Raw genomic sequence first — 10590 nt, 5'->3', positions numbered from 1 at the left:
CCACCGATCAGCGGGTCTAACTTGCCCATCCTTGGATCTTGGGAGGAAACCGGAGCACCCGAAGGAAACACGGGGAGAACGTGCAAACTCAACGCAGACAGTCACCCAAGGCCGGTATGGAACCCGGGCTCCCTGCCTCTGTGAGGCAGCAGTGCTAGCCACTCTGCCATCCATGTAAATAGTAAATCAAAGAGGACGCTGTAAGCTTTCTGATGGTGCAGGGACCCTCAGAAGCATTTTAATCAAGGTTTTTGTTGTTTGCTAGCGATTTAAGTGAATAACTCTATTAATTGAAAATGCACAGGCAGCAATATAAAATGCTTCAGGTGCAGTGGAACCATTTATAACAAGGGATCACTTGATGAATGTTAGGGATTGCTGAAGCTGATTACACTTTGTGGCTTCCTCATGTTTTCTCTTATCCCACTGTTAAACACTGCATCTGACACATAGATACCTCACATCATTTTAAAACAAGCTACACTTCAAAAGGGGCTGTTTTAAGAAAAGCAGACAGCCCTACTCTGGGTGCAAAACAGGGCGGAACGCAAATAATTCAAGAGAGAGAGATGTACTCAGCATAGAACACCATGGATAAAAAAAAATCCCATCCCCTCATTGTTGTCTTATCACTCTCTTTATATGGTTAGGGGTTTGGTAGGTCATTCTGGCAGTCATGTGATTCGCTCAGCACAGAGCATGCCTGAAGCTAACAGTGCAGCTCCGAGTCCAGCTAAATACAAAAGCTGAGAGTGCACGGAGCTTTAAGATTCATCCCTGCCGTGTTTCTCGGTTCTTCTCCCTCTCTTGCCTGCGTCTCTCCCCGTCTTAGCGACACAGCCAGCACCCCGGGAAGGGAAAACAACACCGTTGGCCGCAGTAAGTACCCATCCTTACTTCCCGTGGCAAGGGGAGCTTTGGTCAAAGAGAAAGGTGACAGCAGGCACTGTTGTCGAACAATGTTAAAACCCACCAACCAGACTGTTCCAAGTGAAATGCTCCCCCACCCAGTCCTTCTCTTCCTTTGTTGGAATCCAATCGCTGCTAATCCTCACTGTGTATTCATTAAAACAATTGATTTCTTTTTTTGTAGTGCTTGCACGGGGGTGGGGCGGGGGGTCGGGGGTGGGGCGGGGGGTGGAGGGGTAATTTCCATACATTTGGGTGAATTAAGACACTATCGCTGTTCGTCAACCAGTTATTCCCAGATCTGAAGGGATGGCATTCTGTGCGGATCACATCCCTCTCGATACATGCATTCCCTTTCCTCATCCGACTGGGAAGCCACTGCGCCTCCCTGCCGCCGGTGGGGGGTGGGGGGGTGGGGGGGGATAATTGGGGGAAAGAATAAACCTGGCCTTGCAGCCCAGTTTTCAATTATTTTTAAAATGGCACGGGTATTCTGAGCAAGATAATTAGATTCAATAAACAGGCAGGGAGGGAGAAAAGAAAAGAGAATGGTGTGCCTCTTTATTGGGTCTTTAGTCAACTGAGCAGGCCCATTGTTGTCACAACATATCGGTACTTAGAATTTCCTCACAATTATTTTTAGTGGATTTTTTCTGTTGGAGTTCTGCCCCGATTTTTAACCCGATGTGATAGTCATATTGTGCCAGTGAAATGACATCGTAATGGTTTGAAAGCATTTTGTTTGAGTCAATTATTTAATGGCAATTTTAATAGGACGTGAAACGCGGAGAAGGATGAGAATTGACACAGACTCCAGAGTCCAGTGCCCGGGTAATCCGGTGCCATCGCACCTGGTGTGCTGTGATCCTGTGCACCCAGAATGGGCCGCCCCGTTCAGGCACCGATTACAGGGCCAGCATTGTCTAATCTAAAACCGTCCAATTTGTGGCATTCATTTCAGTGCTGGCAATCCGGTGTGAAAATCGGGTTCTGTCTTAATCATTCAGTTCGTCCTGTTTGAGTCCTGTAGGCCCGAATGTTTGGAGAGGGGCTTTGCGTCCCTGCTGTCGGTTTGGGCGGATAAATCCCAAGTCTGCAATTTGAGATGCATGCAGATTAAAGGTAGAGGAATTGGAGAGAGGATTTAACTCCAGGTCTGGCAATGGGGGGGCAGGGGGCAGTGAAGGTTGATGATTCTGAGCAGCAAAGAATACGACAGAAGCGATGATCAAAGGCATGCATGTGGGGGCCTGGTGGAATTGGCGGTGGAGGGGGAGAGATGCGTAGAGACCATCGAGATCAGCGGTCAATGAAATGAAAAAAAAAATGAAAATCGCTTATTGTTACGAGTAGGCTTCAAATGAAGTTACTGTGAAAAGCCCCTAGTCGCCACATTCCGGCGCCTGTTCGGGGAGGCTGGTACGGGAATTGAATCGTGCTGCTGGCCTGCCTTGGTCTGCTGTAAAAGCCAGCGATTTAGCCCAGTGAGCTAAACCAGCAAGACTCTAGACTAGAGTTTTGACGCACTATACTTGGTGGGAGGGTGATGGCGAATCAATGGCTGGGAAACAGTGGTGGGCCCGGAAGCCACATGGGGATATCAGAGTCCTGAGTGCGGCCCACGAGACATTTGGTTGACCGTCGCTCACGCATGGAGTTGCCACATTCCGCTGATTTCCATCCGCGTAGCGTATTTGTTTCGATTGGTTTGACTGAAGTGATTCCCACGTGTACTGAGGTGATTGGTTTGACTGAAGTGATTCCCACGTGTACTGAGGTGATTGGTTTGACTGAAGTGATTCCCACGTGTACTGAGGTGCATGCGGATTGCTCACAACATTTAAAAATTTTTTTTTTAGAGTACCCAATTATTTTTTTTTTCCAATTAAGGGGCAATTTAGCGCGGCCAACCCACCTACCCTGCACATCTTTGGGTTGTGGGGGCGAAACCCACGCAGACGCGGGGAGAACGTGCAAACTCCACACGGACAGTGACCCAGGGCCGGGATTCGAACCAGGTCCTTGGTGCCGTAGGCAGCAGTGCTAACCACTGTGCCACGTGCCGCCCGATTGCTCGCGACATTGACTGTGAGAGCCGTGAGTGCCCTGTGCCCCCAATCAAAGCATAAATACTTCATTTGTTTTTACCATTAGAGGTTGATGATGGTTCTATTGACACATAACTGATTAAGTATTTTCTATAGCTCATTATTAAATACTCGGCGTGTATTAAATGTATTCAGTCTTATGCAAGGGTCATGGTTAGTGAACGAGCCCCGATTTCAATCTTGTCGCCCACTGAGATGAAGGAGGACCCTCATGCGGCCATCTCGCTCGCCGAGGTCACTGCTGGGAAAGCTCAGGCTGTAGAGGTCAGTTGTGAGTGAAGCCTGCTTTTGGAACCATGTGAACCTCCAGGGATAGTCAGTCATTGATACTGAAACACACCATTGGCACCAGTTCCTCCTGCCACATGGTACTTTCAGACATCAGGAGGCAATTATCTCTATGAAGGAGATAACTGAATTTCTCTGCACCATCTGCATTAACACCAAGCCTAGCATTAAATACTCACCTGTTGAATTGCCTCCTTGGCTGTGAGTGTCCCTTGCTGCAAACTCGATTGGCCTTTTTATTTAACTCTTAACGTTCTTTCAGCTCGAGATTTCCTTTGGGGAGTTGTGCATGGTTCGAGCAGCCGCTAAATCAGTTGATTTTTCTATTTTTTTTCCTCCTAGAATTCCGGCACTCTCTGCCCAGCTCTGCGAAGAATCGCAAGCAAGGGAATTGCAAATTGTTAAATCATGGGCGGCACGGTAGCACAGTGGTTAGCACTGCTGCTTGACAGCGCCAGGGACGCGGGTTCGATTCCCGGCTTAGGTCACTGTCTGTGCGGAGTCTGCTCGTTCTCCCCGCGTCTGCGTGGGTTTCCTCCGGGTGCTCCCACAAGCCCCGAAAGACGTGCTTGTTAGGTGAATTGGACATTCTGAATTCTCCCTCCGTGTACCCGAACAGGCGCCGAAGTGTGGCGACTAGGGGCTTTTCCCGGTAACTTCACTCCAGTGTTAATGTAAGCCTACTTGTGATACTAATAAAAATTATTATTAAGTGCTAAATTTTTCTTTGTCAAGTTGGAACTGTTCAAACTCTGGCTATTATGGGCCACATACCCAGCTGAACATGGGGTACTCAGTGTTGCAATGAACAATCGGGATTCCTTTTGAATGTACCGTCCAAACTGGTGTTTGCCATTCCTGATTCACCGCTGCTGCTGTTAGGTGCCTCAGCGTGGGCTGTTCTGAGCATCGGGCAACTGACACTTAATTTCCTGCACGGTGACAGGTGCGACAACCGTGAGTTTCTGCTGTTAAGTTGGGCAGCGCTTGCTGTGTTTAATGTGTTCTGCTGCCACGTTTGCCCCTTGTGTTTTGTGAACTTCACTGTGCTGATTGCCAATGAGTCCCACCACTAAGTGCTTCCCTAATTGAAGGAGCCGTGCTTGTGGTCGACTGCACAGCAAAACTGCAAAACCGCATGTGATGCAGATGACTCAGCTGGGCCGAAATGCATCATTGCTAATGAACCTTGGCGCTGTCGTTGCCCAGCCCTTTCAGGGGCGGCATCTATTATCCCTGGTGCAAAGCCCCCGCGTGGCGGCAGAGAAGGATCATGAACAACCCGTGATGGTTGGTGCCGCACACCTGACTCTACGCTTGCCAGTGATGGTGCGCATCCCCCTATTGGGGGAATTTATAAGAGGTTTAAGAAACCTCCAATCATGATTGCCAAGAGTTTATTTGGCCCGTGGTTCCATCGTGGACTTCAAAACCCAGCACAACAGATTTCTTAAAAGGTGCTTCTGTGGGATTGATGAGCTGAGTGAGTAGATGTTAACATGATTCCACGTTCCGTTGCTGTAAGCAGTGCTCCAGTAGGTTGTTCAAGTCAGATTATGGCACATAGCTCGATATTGGTCATTTCCAAACTACCTAGGCCCTTTTCAAAAGTTGGGAGCCAACCTTATAATCCCAAATGCTTTTAAATGTGCTCCGCCACATAAATCTATCTTTTGTCTTTTACCGATATGGTGTCAGTACCATAAGGTTTGGAAGCGCACTTCCTGTTGAAGGCCTTTGCTTGATTTATTTTAGTCCCCACTGGGGCGGGGGTTCGAAACGGGACGGGCACAATATATGATACCAGCTGGATCCCCTGCTCCATTTCTCACCCCCCCCCCCCCCCCCACCCCCGCCAACCCATTTTTGGCGAGGCGGCGCTGAGATTGGTAGGGCTACCAACCGCATGCGTCAGGTAGCCCTCCAGGCAAACCCAGCGGGTTCTCCTTGCCCAACCACAGGCCACCCTGTAGGCCACAGTAGCGGTCTGGCTGCTCCTTTCAAAATGCAAGGTCTCTGATCAGCCCTCGAGCTTTGAGAGAACACCCCCACCTCCCCACCACCATCACTGCCCCACCTCCATGGTCCAATCCTCTGGCCATAATTGGATGTCCACAATGGGTGGCTGTTTCTGCCCATGGTGCGGGCTTCAGTCCCCCATTTCTGCCTGACCGCAGGGCACAGAGGGAAAATTCCTACCCAAGTCTTTACTTACCAGGAAGTTTCTCCCCTGACAAAAAAAATATACTTTAGTCATCACATTTATAGGTAAACTACATAACAACTCATAATTGACGGTCCATAATTAGCGATATGGGTCAATTCTTTCATTACAGTATGTGGCACTTTGAGGTGCCTCATTACACTAGTGTAGTCATGGGCGTGACGGTAGCACAGTGGTTAGCACTGTTGCTTCATAGCTCCAGGGTCCCGGGTTCGTTTCCCGGCTTGGGCCACTGCCTGTGCGGAGTCTGCACGTTCTCCCCGTGTCTGCGTGGGTTTCCTCCGGGTGCTCCGGTTTCCTGCCACAAGTCCCGAAAGACGTGCTTGTCAGGTGAATTGGACATTCTGAATTCTCCCTCAGTGTACCCGAGCAGGCGCCGGAATGTGGCGACTAGGGGGTTTTCACAGTAACTTCATTGCAGTGTTAATGTAAGCCTACTTGTGACAATAATAAAGATTATTATTATTAATGTTTACAATATTCATTCCCACCAAACATGCTGCCCCTCAGCGTACAGAAGGTCTGAGACGGTAGAGAGGTTTTGCTTTAAAACTACAGGAGCGATGGGGGATTGAGACAGGGCGATGTGGTCCATTGAGTTTTTTTCCTAATACGTGTACACTGATTTGCATAACCTTGTAGGTCTAGCCTCTCAATAACTTATTTGGTGCATCCTTGCTGACATTTCTCTATGGGTTTTTGTTTATGCGGTTATCTTTGAAACCTTCAATTTTCTGTCAGCTCCTTAATGAATCCTGTGTTAATTATCAGTGACTTTCCTTACCTTTTGCATGCAAGCCCTTACATAGCTCCTGTGAGACCTTTTGAATCATGGACGGTACCATTCTTTCAAGCTGTGGGGCAGTTTTGGGGGTGGACAATCATAAGAACTAGGAGCAGGAGTAGGCCCCTCGAGCCTGCTCTGCCATTCATGGCTGATCTTTTTGTGGACTCAGCTCCACTTACCTGCCCGCTTACCATAACCCGTGTTCCCTTTATTGTTCAAAAATCTGTCTACCTTTGCCTTAAAAACATTCAACGAGGTAGCCTCAACTGCTTCACTAGGCAGGGAATTCCACAGATTCACAACCCTTTGGGTGAAGAAGTTCCTCCTCAACTCAGTCCTAAATCTGCCCCCCCCTTATTGTGAGGCTATGCCCCCGAGTTCTAGTTTCACCCGCCAATGGAAACAACCTCCCAGCTTTTATCTTACCATACTCATTAGCGGGTGATCGCCGAAGAACAATCATGAAAAATACCTAAAAATAGAAAATGCTGGAAAAACCTGGAAGGCCTGGCAGCATCTGGGGAGAGAGAAAAACAAAAGAGTTAACGTTTCGAGTCAGTATGACTCTTCTTCAGAGACTGAGAAAGGCGTCGGATTGTACGCTGTCTAAGAGAGGGGTGCAGCAAAGTAGAGGGGCAGTGATTGGTGTGTGCTGCGTGGGATGACAACAAAACATGTGGGTCATGAGACAGAGGGAGCGTTATTGGCTGGACAAGATGCTAGTAGTTGTGTAAAAGTAAGGGGCTGGATTCTCCGCCCCCCGTCACCAAAATCGCGTTCGGCGACGGGGTGGAGAATCTGTTTTAGCGCACGGAATCGAGAGCAGTGCCGGTTTCGCAATTCCCCACCCCCTCAAAAATCAGAATACTGGTGGAGTATGCCGTGCCGAGTTTCCACCGCGTCAGCCCATTGCCCGCTCCACGATGCTCCGTCCCCAACCGGCTGAATTCCCGACGGCGTGGTTCTAACATGGTCCCACCGTCCGTGAACCTCGCGTGGCGGCTGCTGACTCAGTCTGGGATCGCCACAGTCGGGGGAAGGGCCGATCGGCGGGCACGGGGGTGGGGGGTGCTTCATTCGGGGCTGGGGGCAATTTGTGCGGGTGGGTCGGGGGCACGCGATCGGCCGATGCGAGGCACTACTTCAGCAGTGCAGGTCCGTGGGCTGAGTCCGCCATGGAGCATGGCGCGGTCGCTGGAGGCCGCCGCCATTCGCATGCCAGCCTCTGACCCGGAAGTGGGGGGGGGGGGCATATTGGCAGCTGGAGCTGCGAGCTCCACGACAGCTGCCTGCTAGCCCCAAGCAAAACGGGGAATCTGAGGCCTTTTGACGCCAGTTCTCCTGGCATAAAAGACCACAGTTTTCCCGACGGCATGGGGACATAGTCCTAAAAATGGAGCATCTAACCCAAGGGGCGTCATTCTCCGACCCCCCGCCGGGTCGGAGAATGGCCGTTGGCCGCCGTGAATCCCGCCCCCGCCAAAGTCTCCGGTACCAGAGATTGGGCGGGGGCGGGAATCGGGCCGCGCCGGTTGGCAGGACCCCCCGCTCAATTCTCCGGCCCAATCAAAGCTGGTATTTACCGGCGGGACCAGGCGGCGTGGGCGGGCTCCGGGGTCCTGTGGGGGGCGTGGGGCGATCTGACCCCGGGGGGTGCCCCCACGGTGGCCTGGCCCGCGATCGGGGCCCACCGATCCGCGGGCGGGCCTGTGCCGTGGGGGCACTCTTTCCCTTCCGCCTCCGCCATGGCCTCCACCATGGCGGAGGCGGAAGAGACTCTCCCCACTGCGCATGCGCGGGAAACTGTCGGTGGCCGCTGACGCTCCCACGCATGCGCCACATTTCCGCGCCAGCTGGCGGGGCAACAAACGCCATTTCCGCCAGCTGGCGGGGCAACAAACGCCATTTCCGCCAGCTGGCGGGGCGGAAATCCCTCCAGCGTCGGCCTAGCCCCTCAATGTTGGGGCTCGGCCCCCAAAGATTCCGAGCATTCCGCACCTTTGGGCTGGCGCGATGCCCGTCTGATTGGCGCCATTTTTGCCGCCAGTCGGCGGACATCGCGCCGTTGGGGGAGAATTTCGCCCCATGTATTAGAATGTATCAATGAAAGAATAGAGGTCTTCCATCTGCAGTATTTTGCTTTGATGAAAAATAACATCCTTGCCTCACTTTATGATGTAATCAGCCAGCGCTCACGCAGCTTTGACACTCAATCTAGCTTTCCTGTCAGCTATTTTTAGCCAAAATTTCCAATTCCACAGTTTGACTCTCCAGATTCTTCTAAAGTTATGAGACCCTCGTGGCTTTTGCTCCTCTTCTTAAGTGTGGTAAGGGCATTTTTCCCGGCTTCTCTTGACTGTATCATAGAATTTACAGTGCAGAAGGAGGCCATTTGGCCCATCGAGTCTGCACCGGCTCTTGGAAAGAGCACCCTACCCAAGCCCACACTTCCACCCTATCCCCGTAACCCCACCCAACTCTAAGAGCAATTTTGGACACTAAGGCAATTTAGCATGGCCAATCGACCTAACCTGCACATCTTTGGACATCATGGTTTTAGCATTGTCATGAACCAATGTGCGGGCCTCAGAGTCAGCAGGCGGGAATGCGGGGAAGGGCGTTCCTCCCAAATTGTCCCAAAACACACTTCACACCCTCCCTGCTGGTCAAGATGAGTCTCTGGTGCCGAGATGCAGAGGAATTAAGGGTTGTGGTGAGCGGGCGGGCAAGTGGAGCTGAGTCCACAAAAAGATCAGCCATGATCTTATTGAATGGTGAAGCAGGCTCGAGGGGGTCAGGTGGCCTACTCCTGCTCCTAGTTCACATGTTCTCATTGTCCGTGCTGGCTCCAATGTTTCAGCTCCATCCTTGATTTTCCAGGTAAATGTCCTGGAGTGGTGTTTAAAAGCAATGTCTTCACCCTGGCCTCCCTTACAAATTGATGACACATAAAGGCTTGCGTGATGTCTTGCTACGAAAACTCTTTTCGTCAATGTGGGAATTCATCCAACATCGGTGCAGGAGATGACGCTTGTTGTCCTTTTGGGAAAAGTGAGGGAGAATGGGTGGGATTTCCCGGCAACCCCCACTGCCGACTTTGTCCTGTCCTGTTGAAAAGTCGATGGACTTTTTGTCTGGGCTGGCGAATCTCCCAGGGTCAGCGTTGACGTGACGGGGCTGGAGAATCCCAGCCAATGGTACTGCAGAAGGATGTTGTCATCTTGTGCACCGAGGGCGGAATTCTCTGTTGTTTTTTCTTTCAACGTTCTAGCTCAGGTTAGAATGCCCTAGTGCCAGGAGGCAGTGCCAGGGGTGAGTGCCAAGGGGCACTTCCAAGTTGCTGCCTAAGCATGTCCCTATGCCCCCCCCTCGGGTGGGAGGGGGCGCTGTAGACACCTGTACACCCCTGGCACGTTCTGCTCACCTCATTTGTATTGCTCCAGACCTGGTGTAAACCGCGCTGACGTTACGTCAAGTCAGTGTGGGGTGTGGGGGGTGGGGATCCGAATGCTGGGGGAATGACACAGAGGGGAAGCCCGTTAATGACATTGAATTGTATTTAAATGGGGTTCCCTTCATTGCATGATCAGCACCCCATCACGTCACTGGCGGGGACCATCGCTGGCGAGATCTCGCCGGCGAGAATCTCGTTTTTACCCTCTCGCGAGATTTTGCACCCCGCCAGCATTATGCCTGCAGGAACGGAGGCTCAAAATCCCCCCTCCCAAATCTCAATAGAGTTAATGGTACTTTCACACACCTTCTTGAAGACTTTACAATCTATCTGAAGCAGCTTTCAAAAGAAAATGTACACTTGGCTTAATGACCTTTTCTTGTCCCATTGACCAATTCCCCATGTGCTCTTATGTCCACTGGCATGGTTGCTGTACTTACCTGAGATGGCAGGAAATGACTGCTATATTCCCCCACCAATAACTTACTTTGCTCTAACATACCAAACATCTCATTGCGATGGGTGTACAATCCACTTCCAGTATGGGTGGTTGGTGATACTAAATGCCGAAACTGTCAGATATATTTAATTTTGCATGTTAAAGGTGCCAGCAAATGAGAATCTAACAGGAAAATCCTGTAATGGAAAAGTCCAAAATAGGTTTGAAGATTTCAAGCGATGGGGGAGTGGGATTATTTCCTTTGTCGGCTTGTTCCATTGTGGAATAGTCCAATTAAGGGGCAATTTAGCGTGGTCAATCCACCTACCCTGCACATCTTTCGGTTGTGGGGAGTGGGACCCACGCAGACACGGGGAGAAT

At 50.8% G+C, this 10590-nt stretch overlaps 1 protein-coding gene across 14 annotated transcripts in view; it reads left to right on the top strand.

Annotated features, from left to right (window-relative positions):
- Positions 1-670: 670 nt before the first annotated feature.
- The window catches only part of LOC140404399 (protein mono-ADP-ribosyltransferase PARP6), a 142176-nt gene continuing 132256 nt past the window's right edge, over positions 671-10590 (top strand). For 9 of the 14 annotated variants that reach the window (XM_072492879.1, XM_072492877.1, XM_072492875.1 and 6 more), the window contains exon 1: positions 672-879. The gene's annotated coding sequence lies outside the window, so the exon portion shown is untranslated. Of the gene's footprint in view, positions 880-10590 lie in introns of all 14 variants that reach the window. The other 5 variants (XR_011938499.1, XR_011938500.1, XR_011938501.1 and 2 more) reach the window with 2 other exon arrangements.

Source organism: Scyliorhinus torazame, chromosome 30 (assembly GCF_047496885.1).
Source record: "Scyliorhinus torazame isolate Kashiwa2021f chromosome 30, sScyTor2.1, whole genome shotgun sequence".
NCBI lineage: Eukaryota > Metazoa > Chordata > Chondrichthyes > Carcharhiniformes > Scyliorhinidae > Scyliorhinus > Scyliorhinus torazame.
The sequence above is the reverse complement of the archived record's forward strand: the minus strand, read 5'-3'. Positions and strand labels throughout refer to the sequence as shown.